We start from the raw sequence: 14,759 nt of genomic DNA, 5'->3' as shown, positions 1-14,759 counted from the left end.
GACAGACAAATGCATAATTTCAAAGATGGGTTTTACGGAGGTCTGAAACGTAAAGATATCAATAAAAAAAACTCGAGTTCAAATTATTTTGAAAGGGTACAATATTTTACATACATTGTTTGAAAAAAAAATGAAATAATCAAATGACTTTTAACAAAGTATCATAAAAACATTCATTCTTTCTTTTTAAACATTTTATTATAAATAAATTATCCACTATTGTTAGGAGTAATAACTATTTTCTTTACGATGAAGAAGAACTACCGTGAATATTTTAAAGAATCTATCCTATTTCGGTTAAAACTTCCTTTAAATTAGTCTTGTATGGAAATGTAGCGACATTACCGAAAGACATTCCAGCATAAATCATCGCAGTTGTTGAATTCCGAAGACCGGGACATATCAAAACATGTCTAAATAAATCGCTTCGATTACCCAAGATGCACTGGGAAGTCTTGCAAACGGTCGTTTGGGCAAATGCTCTTGCCGACCGAGATGCGGCATTTTAAGAATTAATGTGGGATATTTCGAAGATTTTGCATTCCGCATAAGATTCGGTTGCTGCTTTATTCGGTTGGTTGGCTAGGAAGGTTTAAAGGCGCAAGAATTTACAGAACCACACTTGTAGATAAAAATAAAAAAATTATATCATAAAAAATCTCGATTAGATTTTCGTACAGAGATCATAACATCTGAGTCAATCTTAAAAATAAAATGTTTGATCTCTTTATGGTGTTGAAATCCTGCTAGGATATTTGCTAATTTATATGAATAAATACGATCTTGATATACAGGGTGATTCAAAAGTTTAAAGCAAAGCTACAAATCAATGATTCTCAAACGAATGAGAAGCGTGATATTTCTGCAAAAAGTAAAAGAAGGTAGCTAGATTTTCTCTTCTCTTGTGCGAAATATGCTGAAAGAAAAGTTTATAATTGTCAAAGCATTCAACTTTCAGATTTTGATAAAGCTCTGAAAAACACAATTTTGGTATAATGATTTGTCTGTATATGGATAAGAAAACATAAAAGATAACTCGACCAGATGGATAAAATTTGGTATGTGGTCTTTACATAAGTTTTTTTCAAAGCTTGGACAAAATCCATTTAACCCTTTTTAAGGCCGTGGGAAGTATGCTTCCCACCAAATTTATCCATCTTTGTATGAATTTATATAGGTTGGCATAAGTTCTGACACATTTTTTTAGAAAGACAGAAACTTAGATGCTTCACTTCTTTATCTCACACAAAATGATGTGTCTTGATTTGTTACTTAATTATTAATAAACCAAATTAATTAATCAATCAAATTAAATGTATCTAATAAGCTAAATGAATCCCTTTTCTTATTCTAATTTTAAGCCTAAAAATATTTTAACATAATATGAATAGAAAAAAAATGGCCCTTTAAAGGGTTAAAGAAAATCTATCTGACCGTGAACTTGTGAAAACGATGACTAAAAAAGTAATAAGACAGAATAAAATGAGGCGCACGGCTTTCATATTATCAGAACTGAAGGTTTGTCCCATTTAAAACCAAATGTCAGTCAACGGATTAATCATTTGTAGGTTATATATTCGGGGCATATAAAAGAGAACTCGAAAACGCACTTGCTTAGACAAGGACTTGTAATCAATATTGTATCAAATTTTGCATCAAAATACTGTATCAAATGTTGGTTTCGGTTGATTGAAAAACAAGCTTCAAAAGGCAGATTGCGTTTTCTTCATAATAAGTACTACGAAACATGATATATCATTTGTAACTAGATGCGAAAGATAAATAGGGACGATGACCCCCCACCCTGACTCGGTTTTGGAATCCGAGAGCAATAAAATTCTGAATACTAATAGGGGGGTGGTCGATCTTGCCCAATATTCATGATTTTCTAGCGGGGGAGCATCTTTATTAGGAAGTATAAATATTTGAATAATTATTTATATAGCTTACAATTTAAACCACAAGTTCACAGCGGGGATCATACCCTCCCCCAGGAATCGCCGAGGCCTTTAATGGGGATAGTATCAGATCCAAAGATAAATGGGAGGGAGGTTGGATTGTCAAGAGGTGCTATCATGGAGTACCTACTTACTTAGGAAATTAATATAATATGCTTGAACTAGTAGTTGATTTACGATGCGATTATATTTACTACGAGGTCGCCTCTCCGATTACGATGGCCGATGTTGGAACTGCTAATCTAATAGTTCTCATATTCTGTACGGCGCATGTTACGTCATTGATTACGTCATGATAATCACATATTTTTCGCGGTTAAATTGACAGACGAGAGTTCGAAGGTAAGACTTGCCGCTCACATTGATTTACCTTTTTGTGTTTTTATATCAGTTAAGTAATGTTTTGTCCCTATAATAACTCATATACCATTTCTTAATAAATATTTTAAATACTGATACAGAATAATCAAATTTAAAAGAGGAATTTGTAAAATTCCCAATAAACGAAAAGTTAAAAGTAAAATGCGGAAATGGGTGTCAAGAGTTCTGGCTTCAAAAATCAATACTATCTTTTTACTCTGGATTTTGGGCGAGAGTACAGACATTTTTAATTGGTTTTCCTTTATAAAATGAGGCCGAGAGTGAGTTTAGTCTGAAAGCTTCCTTACCCTCTCAAAACGTAGCAATTTGCAACTGACGATAACGAAACTGGAACTCGGTATCAGCAGATTCTCAAAACTCAACATCTCATTAATTTATTTTTTATTTGATTTTGATTCAGATAGATTTTGTGTTTATTTTAAAATTTTCATTCAGAATTTTTTTACAAATATTTTAGTAATTTTTTGTTTTTGCGTAAAAATTCTTGATAAATAAAAGAATTGTAGATATTTTTTACAAATTTAGGGGTCATTTTTTATTGTCTAAAAGTTTATCATAGATATATAAAATAGTTAATGATACTATGTAACATATTTTAATATTTCATATGATTAACTATTTTGGAAGACGGGTTGAGGGGAGATGAGGGAAGGTGAAATTATTTTCTTTGTAAAGAGATGGTGGTCCAGAAAAGGTTGCAATCGTCTGATTTAAATCAAATGGTTTAAATAAGATATTTCTAATATTTTCCGGATTGAACAATGGTGGTATCAGATGTGCATTGTATTGAAAATTAAAATTTTTAGATGAGTAGCCATTCTCTTTTGCTGCATTAAGCAATATTTGTGTTGTTCCTTGTCTGCAATATGATAAAAAATCGTATTCAATACTATAAAATGGTATGGTTCCTCATTTCATAATTGTTTTCATATGAGAATTGAAGAGGTGAGGAGATGAGAATTAGTACATTTATAACCACGAAATATTTGGCTTCGACTCTCAATGGCTTTCAGATAATCTTAATGGCCTTCATCAAGACTGCGTGTGACAATGAACGTGGTCTGAGGTTGGAGTTTTGAGAATTTTTATCAGCCATTGCCTAGTCTTTACTGTAGGATGTCCTCCCGTCATTGGGATAGAAATAACTCGACCTGACAACATTGTTATGTCAACGAAAGAAACAAGAATTTGCTTACCAATACGGCAGTTCCTGATTCCCATTTCATTAATTTTCATACCATCTGAAAATTCAAAAAGCCATCTTTTCAAGAATGGTGGTTAGTTACCATATAGATTTTTTTGTCCATTTTCAATTAATTTTTAAAAAAATATTTCGCAGCAACTTATTTTAATGTCGCAATAAAGCTGCAATCGTCGCGAATATCTCATCCTAGATTTTTCTTCCAAAGTTGATGATCAAGATATGCATTTAAGATTGAGTAGATTTTTTTATTCTGAATAGATTTCTATTTAAAGCGTGCTTTCATTAAAATTTTTGAAATGTTATTATACTTAGAGTAAGGTTTTGTTTTAAAAGCAAGAAATGATGACAAACATTTTTAATTGCATCCATTTTTCAAACGATACTGTTCTTCCTTGTTACATAATAGGATATATAAATATATATTATCACACTTTTCACATAAAAATTGAATTCCTTAAATAGTGCATTAAATTCTTTATTTCTTTTGAACCAGATAAATTCTTATGGATTCTTTGAAATATTATGTAAATTATAGAAAGATCTTTTTTATCAGCAAATATAGTTTCAAAAAGATAGTTACTCTATTAATTGAAATTTAATCGCTTCCATTCCAAATAAAAATTCTTAGTGAAATGACAGATAATTATTGAGACTTGTAGCACAATGAACATAATGGTGTAAAGTTTTTGCAATGTCCATGGTAACCGATCAAAATTTTAAACTTAAAAGTACTTTGCTGCCCTTCTTAGGAATAAATGATTTAATTTAAATTTTTAACAAATATTAACTTTCAAAGATATCTAATCGCCAAAGGTAACTACTGTTCAATAAAAAAATTGTTCAATGAGTGATTAATTTTTCCTTGATAATTCAATGAGTAAATCCTGAAAAAGGAATGATTTAGTTAAAAAAATATATGTATAAAGAAATTTCAAAAGAATGCGAAAAATTGGCAAAAGAAAAATATGTATATAAATTTTATATTGAAAGGGAGTTTTACAGAATGGAAAATGAAATAGGAAACTTAGTTAATAAAATGAATTCAAAAGAATACAAAAAAAAAATAGTTAAAGAAATTTTATAATCAAATGAGCAAAAATATCATTTCACGTACTTTTTACTAGCTATATACTCCTATATTTTAAATCAACCTCAAAAAATGTTCTTCGTATTTAAAATTTTCACAATAATTCGAAAAAAATAAGGTTTGGTGCAATAATTTAATAAAGGTTTTGTAAGAATAGAACTAAAGACCATAAAAAAAATTGTTTTCGTATACAAAGCGAAAATATTTAGATCGACTTCTCCGCTATTGTTGAATCTTTTTTCAGATAATCTAACCTCTAAAAATTAATTTTTGGAATTACTTCTGTCTGTCTGTGTCAGAATAAGATAATCTAAAAAAATGCAATAAATTAGATGAATAAATAATTTGGATGAATAAATTAGATGAATAAATAATTTGGATGAATAAATTAGATGAATAAATAATTTGGATGAATAAATTAGATGAATAAATAATTTGGATGAATAAATTAGATGAATAAATAATTTGGACGAATAAATTAGATGAATAAATAATTTGGCATATAGTTATATTTCTAGAACTGTGAGCATTTGAATTACATTTGAAACCAAATAAGACAGAAGAGTGATTATCTATCGATTTGTCATAATTGTAATGAAACACAATAAAAATATTATTAAGAATTATTATAAGTTATTATGGTTAGATAATTACGAATTATTATGATTAAATTATTCATCTAAACAAAAATGTGTATGTAAAATTCTTGAAAATTAATCTCTGATGCTTATTAATAATATTTTTCAAAACGAAAATATACTTTTTTCACAATATATCTACTTAAGTTTGAATTTAAGTTTTAAAAATGGAGCATTAAAAACAAAGAAAATGTAAGCCTAATTTATATTTATCGCGGTTGGTTTTATCAAATCTGGCCACAAAATTAAATTTTTTTATACATGCGTAATTTTTATGTATATAGATGTTTTCAGTTGCAACTTTCCATATTTTTATAGTAGATTTTAATAACCAATATCGCGATCATTTGAAATTTAATCTTTAACGTCTTCCATAATTGCTTAGTTTATCACAAGAGGATACCTCAGACTAAATGGTAATACAGTAGAGGATTGCTTTCGATTTTATTTCAAAATGTTTTGAAATATTCATTTAATTTGCCACTACTCTTAACATTTTAAATATCTATATTTGACTACCATTTCAATAAAAATAAAACTAACGTTTTATTTATATAAATTAGTAAATAATTTGTTCATGTAATTGGTAATCAGAAAATCCTGAGATCGTTTCATATACAATAATTTTTCGTGATATATTTTAGTACAATATTTTAGGAATTTTTCTCGTGATAAATTCGCAATATTTAAAATTCAAATTATGTGATTATTGTTTCATAATTGCTGTTCATATGTTTCTAATAATTCGATTAGTAAAATTTTATTATCTGGCTCGACGTTTTTTACAAATATTTAATTTTTGTCATCCATTTAAATACTTTATAGATGTAAAAAAAAAAAAAAAAAAAGACTTACCATCTTTATGAAGACGAAGAAAATATTCGAAATGTCAAATCAAATACTTAGCTATTATTCTAATTTTTTCTCCAAAATCGAAAAAATCATTATCGCTCCTCCAGAATCAAACGTTCCAATTTCGAATATTTATAACAAATTGGGATGAAATCGATTGAAATATCGAATATGTTCTTTTTTTCATGTTCCAGCCGAACTAAGCAGAGACAGTGATTTAAGTGACAGCTCAGATGAGAGTTTTCACGCACTCTCTGCTTAAGATTTCCGAAATCACTTTAGCTCTGCGAGGAGAGTTGATGGAAGAGTTCATCTCGGCGCATGCGCGACTTGGAACTACCGAACTGCAGGCGGGAGAAATATTAAAAAGTTGAAAGCTTATTATTCAAGGGAAAGTGAAAGGTCGCTTATTAACTTAAATGAATTTCATTAAGGATTATTAAACTAATGAGGACGGTTACAAAAGTAATAATTTACTTCATACTGCGGCAACTACTGACTATGAATATTATCTCTACTAATAATAAAGGACCATGGATATTATTATTTTGGGCATGAAAATTATATCTATAAATAATAAAAATGAATGTGTGTTTGTGTTTTACAGAGCAGATCATTTGAATTAAAGCTACTAAATTTTGCTCATATATATTTTGAAAAATTAAAATGTTCATTTAAAAGGAACTCTTTTGTAATTTTAATTAATAAAAAATAAATGAAATGTTGGCTTTTTCTGCGATAACGCATGAAGATATTACACAGTATAAAATATACAAATATTACATAGCACATCTTAAAATCTTTTTAAAATGTTTTCAAGTATGTCAATATTTGTAGTATAATTTTTCTAGTTTTCCATAATTTTTTAAGAATATCTCAAATGTATTTTATAATACATTTCATCGTTGAAGTGACGCCGGCGTCCTTGCATAGGGGTAGTATATCTTCCCCGTGGTCTGGGCGTCCCGGGTTCGAATCCCGGTTCGGGCATGGTTGTTCTTCATCTGTTTTCTGTCTGTGAGGTGTGTGAATGTGCCCCCCTGTGAAAAGGGGTTGTGCAAGCGAATGTGTGAGTTTCATCTTCATATGAGCTAGAAGTCAGACTTCTGTCCTCGGGTGCTCAGGGGTCTTTACCCTCAGAAGCTACTGCACCCCCTTTCCGTGGTAACGCGGACACATCATCATCATCATCGTTGAAGTGACGCTAAAGTGCTTTTCATTGCTGCCATTCACGTTTAATCCAGGCTTTTTCTCCACTGCTGATGATCATGTTAAGAAGATTTGTCTTATTTTTCCGATATTGAATAGATTTCAGTATTAAACATATATTTAATATAATTTTTGAAATTTAGCTTACGTTTAAGGTCTAATTTCCAAAATTGGCGCAAAAATTTTAAAGTGTGAACCATTTTTAAATATTCTCGTGATATTATTGAACATGCAAAGATAAAGTGTGATGAAAAGGTAGCTTACTTATATTTACTAATAATAAAGACGTGTGTGTGTGTGTGTGTTGGCGCTCTATAGACATGGCCTTTTTACTTAAATTTAAACGGAGTTTGATGTTTTTGCCATAATTTTCGCAAATATTGCTTCCAGAGATGATTTCTACATCAGTTTAAAATTTAAAAATTATCTTTTCCATTATGCCAATTTAATAATCGTAAAAATGTCTCTTGAATTTTGGTAATTTTTTGAAAACACATTTACCTAACTTCCAACAACAGAATACATTATTATTTTGGTTCAAACCGTTTTCATTGTTTCATCACATGTTTAATCACGTGATTTTTTAACACTGTTAAAAATTAAGGAAAAAGCATTCTGATTAATATCTGTGAAGTTTACAACACGAATAAAAGAATAAAATTTCAATACAAAGAAAATATGAATGAAATGGGCAGTTGCTTTTTTTAAGACTATGATGCCATGGGGCTGGTTCCCATTAAAATAGTTCATATACCCATTTAACAGAACATGTACTAGAATATTAAAATAAAATGACATTAAAATGTCTATGACAATTCAACACTTAAAGATAATTTATTAAGAAAATCATGGATATGAAACTATTTCTAAATGATTTAATTGAAATTAAATACAGCCAGTATCTCCGGTGAACCAACTAGTCGCCAAAGGCAGTTAATTTTAAAACTAGAGCATTCCTATTGGCTATTACAATTGCATTATCTATTAATATTGGGTTTATTACTGCTGTGGATTCGTCGTTATTTGTATGTAATAATGACACCATATTAAAATCAGTGGGTTGGTTGATTTAAGTTTAGTGGCGCAACATCCAAAAATAGCCTATACTGCGCCAATAAAATCAGGGACTGATCTTACTGATACTCCTTTTCTCGTATACTCTCTAATAAATTTGCTATCCCTCTTCTTCTACATAAGATTACTTTGAGTAAAGTCGTGAACATCATGAATTTTTAATTTTTGTTTTCATGAGCATGAGAGTTTTGTGCTTCTTAGTATAGTAAAGAAAAACGTTTATGCATTTGTTTCATTTTTTTTTCGATCGATTGGAACTAACATTTGACCCAGAAATATAATTTCAAAAGCAAGATTAATTTATTTAATTTTCATTTTTTTAATCGTGGCATTTACATACATGCATGGGAAAGTACTGACAGGTGGATGGTAACCATTTGACGAACTTCATTGATAATTCACCACATATGTATTCTTTAAATGCTATAACTACAGGCCAGATTCGATCCATCTAGCGTTTTGGTAGTTATTATACTCGTTTACTCGGATAGGCAAACAAAATTCCTGTTCAAGAATTTCGTTCAAAATTCGATAGAAATCTACAAATTTGGTGCAAGGACAACATTACAAATTTCATTCGTATAGCTCAACGCGTTTTTCTGTCATCTTTTTCATAGACATATATAGTTCCAAAAATGTATTTTTCTGATTCGGGAAGGTCTGAAATGCAGTGATTCGTCGAAATCGCAAGTTCGATTTATTATTATTCTTTTATTTTATTATTATCATACGAGAACATAATGTTATCTTGGTTAGGCGGTTTTGAAGTTCGAAATAACGTAGGCAATGAATATTGAAGCTCGAAATCGCGTAGGCAATGAATAAAACAGAAATGGCAATTTTCATCATCTTTTAATCGCGCATATTTTCTACTTGCTTTTACCAGTATTGCATTATTATTATTATGTATGATTCTTTGAAAGCAGATGCGTTTTTAAAAGGTCGACCTGCTTTTACCAATATTGCTTTATTATTACTTATGCTTTGACAGCAGAGGCGTTTTTAAAAGGTTTGCGTAGAACTATATATTGCGTAGACATCATATCTGTTATTTCATCTCAAAATCGCTCGAGTTCCAAAACTTTATTTGCTAGCTAGAAAAATTGAAAATGAAAATTTAATTTATCAAAATTTATCATTATATGAGAGGGAGAGAGGTGTCGTGATTGTTTCAAACCGGTTTAAACTGGTTAATGATTTAAATTAATTAATACAAATTATAACTTAAAAAATAATGTTCTCACATGATAATTTAAAATTTGATATCATGGATTTCATTTTAATTTTTTAATTTTTTTTTTTACGATTACAATACTTTTTTTTATTCATTTTATGTATGAGAACGTAAAAAAATAGCACTTTATATAGGTCTTCTCTTTTTTGTGACTTAAAAAATTAAGTTTTTAAAAACTTTTTCGTTTCAAAATTAAAAACGTGTTAGGAATAAAAAATGAATTACAACGCATAGCTTTTTTTGTCTATTTTAGATACTTTATTTTTTAAATATTCGAAACGCGTATTCAAACGATTGTTTCGAAGTATTTTGTACCAACCTCACAGCAGACTATCACTGAAAAAAAAAGGGGGGGGGGAAGAAAAAAGACATTATTACATTCTTAGTATCTGTTACTTCAAATATTTTTTATTTTTCTCGACCTTTTGTAAGAGATGATATTTCCTGCCGCGCAAAGGGAAAGTGCGAGTCCGAATTTGCATTCTATTCTGTAATGGGAATCTTTTAAGTCGAAAAGGAATATCTGATCTGAATTTTAATGTATTTCCAAAATGGATGCAAAAAATGCAAAAATGCCTGCGCACTGTTCTTCAGCTTTTAAAAGCTTCCTGAATATGTACATTGGAATAAATTTAATGAAGGAAATATGTGAATTCCTAAAAATGTTGATGTTTGATCATTTCCGCGTACAAATGGGATATGTTAATTACGGAATTGGGTTGGAAAGTATTTCTAATAAAGATAATGTACTGTATAATTTTCTTTACAGACAAATGGATTTGATTTTTACAGACCCTTTCTTAGCTGTAAATATTAAGTCAAATTTTTAAAAATTGCTTTTTAAATTTTATTTTTGAAGTAGAAAAACATTATTCAATGATTAATTTCAGTTTATTAGTAGCATTGTTCTACTGAATTTTGAAAAAAAATGATAATGAAATTTTCGAAAATACTATTCGGTCCAAATGAGATAGTGGTTTGCTTAAGGTCTTACAGAGCTAGCGTAACCACCTTCTATTTCTCGATTAAGTTAGATCCCGGTGACGTAGTGATAAGGTCTCACCCATAAGAGTCATTGACAAGATTAGTGAAGGCCTTTAGGTTCGAAATTCGATTCCACTAAAGATCTGTTATGTAGGTAGGCCTGGTAGGATGTTAAATCTGATGTTTTGGGCCAACTGTCCTCTTGTTAGTGTAGTGAGAAAGTTTGGGGAAAGGGCTGACAGCTGAGATGTCTCGTCAATAGGCCGAGGTTTAAAATTAATTACCCCCTTATAAACTAACCCTCAGGTTGCTTCTAAACAGGATGTTTATTTTTAAAACCTAATAAAATAAAATAAATAAAGAAATGTTTTAAAAAACACAAAAAGAAAAAATTTTAAAATAGGGAGGTAGAAACAAAATTTATAAAAATTATGAGAAACGAGAAACAATATACGAAGATCACTATGAAAATCATAAGAAACAATGATAATCCAAGTATTCAGTATATAAAAATTAAAATATATTATAAATATGAATAAAATTCCAATATTCCTATATCTTTCTGTCTACGCCTTATGCTTTTGCAATTTTTATTTTGACCTAAAATTTGATTTAAAAATGTATTTGATTAAATGATTGATTTTAATTTAAAATGTATTTTTTAATACTCTTAAACAATATTGGCAATTTTAAAATATGCTCTCAGTTATAACAGCGATAATGGTCATTCAAAAATGTGCTTAATATTATTGTAACACCCACGTGTTTTTGTGCAATTGATAAAATAAAAAAAATATTTCTAAAAATTTATTAAAATTAGAAAAATTACTGCATAAATAAAATTGTAATTTAGAAGCTGATTTTCGAACATTAAGATGGTGTAAAACAAATAGTAATTGTACTATCATACGATTCGTAATTATTGAAAAAAAAAAAAGAGTTGACATGTCTATTAATTTTTAAGTAAAAATATTAATGAAATTTTAAAGACTTTTGCTTCAATATGTATAGTCTAAGACATAACTACCTGACAAATACAGTAGTTCAAGGTGCAACTATTTACTCTATCTGTTGAAAGCTTTTTTTTAACCCTTTCATTACCGAATCGGCCCAACCGGCAGTGCAAATTCTTTCTGACGGAGCGATTTCTGCTTCAAACAAGGCGTGCAGGATGTAAAACGAGTTTTTACCAATAATGCCCTGGCTTTACATCCTACAAGCCTCGTTTCAAACAAAAACTGGCTCGCCAATATAGAATTTTACACTACCAGTGAATGGGTTAATTTCTCATGTTGCATGAATCAATTTGTAGATAGTAAGTAGTACACGATTCTATTATCCTACTAAAATAGAGAACACAATTTTAGTAGGTGAATAGTATTTCGGTCTTACTTGAAAAAAATGGGCTTAAGTCAATTATCTGATTTTCACCTCCAATTATATCAATTATTCATATATCACTCAATTATATCAATTAACTTATAAATTATTAATTATATCTCTAAATGAGTACTTGTTAAATCTGTGTTACTTAAGAAAAAAGAAAAACATATTTTAATTGCATTATTTTCTATATAATACCATCATATATCTGTATAATAAAATCATACTTTTTAACACACATTTACTTTTATTACATCTGTTACTTAAAAACAATATTTGCAAACGATTTTGTCTTTATAAAATAATTTCTCTGCTAAAAAATGAATGGATTTCTTTGGAAAAGTTGTTTTAAAAACAAACTAAATACTTCAGTTGTTCCCAACTGCCGCTCAAATAAATAACTCTTTCTGTCAGATTTCAAGATGTAATCCGTTTGTTACATCTGTGTTCAGGCCCGACTTTTATTAATGAAACGAATTCTTGGAACAGATCCGTCTGGATTTCTGCCTTTATTCATTTCAGAAACTCCAGATTTATTTGGATCAAAATTTATATATTTATGTGAAAGAGAAATCGATAGACTGATACTAAATAATGAAAGTGTTGCCAAATTTAAAACGCATATAGAATTTTTGTAATAAAATTGTTTGCGAAATTTTATTAATGTCGTTCGATGCATCTTTTAAATTATTCTGTTTCATATACAGAGAGACGGAATAGTCCTTGAAAATTTGGCACAGATCTTCATTCTAGATGTAAAGATTCATTATACACATCTTTTTAACTAAAGTTAGGATGTAACGTTAATACAACTAGATAAATAATTAATCGTCTTTATACCATTTGAAAAGTCTGTATCAACATGATACATAGATGTGCTATTTTGGTGTAAAGATATAGCAAGTTTCATTTTCACACTCATTTTCTTTTTTAAGTTATTATAACCAGACAGATAAACAGACTATCATTATTTCAAAATCTTTTTGGATTAGTAAAGGTTGAAAATTTGGAAACTCATTTAAATCTCTCAGCTCAATTACACATAATAAATAAAAAAAGTAACCAAATAGGAAGTTAAACTTTCTCGCATATTCTATAATAAATGTATATGAATTTTAAGTGTATACTATTAACAAACAATAGTGGCCGGCTTCATGGCATAGGGGTAGCGCGTCTTCCCCGTGATCTGGGCGTCCCGGTTTGGGCATGGTTGTTCTTCCGTTGTTCTATCTATGAGATGTGTGAATGTGCCCTCCTGTAAAAAGGGGTTGTGCAAACGAATGAGTGATGCGTGAGTACCTAAGTCGTACTCTTGGCTCTAGTTGGCGCTGCTATAAAAAACAAGAGACGCTCCCCCACCGGCTTAAATCGCTGTCTTCCTAACAGCGGGCTTGTCCATGGCAAGTGCCATAAGAAACAGCAGCAACAACAACAATAACAAACAATACTTGCGGCAGAGTGTATTAGTATGTAATCGCTGGAATGCGATTAATACAAAAGTACCAGAAAACCAAATGTGTATTTTGGATTTATTTTTCTCACATCGATAAAAAAACCAAAATTTGATGTAGAGCTAAATTTGTAGCCAAAAATTGCATGCCGAATTTGATATATTTTATTTAAGTTATTGCGTCTGAATTAAGTCATTGCATTTACATATATGAAAAAGAACAGATCAACAGAGGGTTAACTCCTTCACGGATTTGGTTCAAACTTTGATACATATCTGCACTTTAGATATTAAATCTGTGCAACAAATTTTATCTGTCTAGTACTTTTCATTTTGTAATTATCGTGTGAACTTATATCCGAACAGCAGGAGAAACGAATTTGCTCTGGATAGATTGCGTTCAAAAATGGATAGAAATCTACAGATTTAGAATAAAGACAACATACGAAATTTCATCCATCCAGCTCAAAGTATACTTGAGTTACTGTGTTCATACAGATATGGTTCCCGAAATGTGTTTTTTGGGCTCAGGTGGTCTAAAATGTGGAGATTCGTCGACATATTGAGTTCGAATATTACGACGCTTATAATTCTTTTTCTTTCTTTACTTCTCATACGAGAAAATAAAAAGTCTACGGATAAAGCAAAAATATCGTCTGTATTGTTAATATCTATTAACGCGTTTTACTTTCACGCATATGAAGTATACAAAATATATTATCATTAAAAAAAAAATCGAACTGGGGACTGTGACAAATCTCTACGTTTCAGCCCTCTCCGAGTCCAAAAAACACATTTTTGAATAATGTCTATCTGTGAACATCAAACTGAAATTTTATATTGAGTGCCTTAAACTTGGTCCATGATATTTAGTGTATGAAATTAGCATAAAATTCGGAAATTTTTATCAAATATTGAAAGAAAATTCACAGGTAGATGTATGTTTGTCAGAGCGCAACTAAATACTATAATTGTAAATAAAAGCTAGATGAATGAAATTTGATATACAATTTTAGCAGCCAAAATGTAGATTCATAACAAATTTTAAACTAAGTCCATCAAAGTTTTGCCGTTCTATGCGTGCGTGCGTGCGTGCGTGTGTGTGTGTGTGTGTGTGTGTGTGTGTGTGTGTGTGTGTGTGTGTGTGTGTGTGTGTGTGTGTGTGTGTGTGTGTGTGTGTGTGTGTAAAAGCTTATTTTGGTTGAAGCAGAATGCAGTTCGAAGACAGTGAAAAGACTTTTTACATTTTTAAATTAATTTTAATATCCTTTTCGGGAAAGCATAATTATTTACAAGCAGGGACAC

At 29.9% G+C, this 14,759-nt stretch overlaps 1 protein-coding gene across 1 annotated transcript in view; it reads right to left on the bottom strand.

Annotated features, from left to right (window-relative positions):
- LOC129988339 (glycine receptor subunit alpha-2-like) overlaps nucleotides 1-6,152 on the bottom strand; it is a 71,985-nt gene extending 65,833 nt beyond the window's left edge. Inside the window, exon 1 of the mRNA XM_056096541.1 lies at nucleotides 6,124-6,152. The gene's annotated coding sequence lies outside the window, so the exon portion shown is untranslated. The remainder of the gene's footprint in view (nucleotides 1-6,123) is intronic.
- Between the last annotated feature and the right edge of the window lie 8,607 nt (nucleotides 6,153-14,759).

This window comes from Argiope bruennichi, chromosome 10 (assembly GCF_947563725.1).
Source record: "Argiope bruennichi chromosome 10, qqArgBrue1.1, whole genome shotgun sequence".
In the NCBI taxonomy this organism is placed as follows: domain Eukaryota; kingdom Metazoa; phylum Arthropoda; class Arachnida; order Araneae; family Araneidae; genus Argiope; species Argiope bruennichi.
This window is presented reverse-complemented; position numbering and strand designations above follow the sequence as displayed.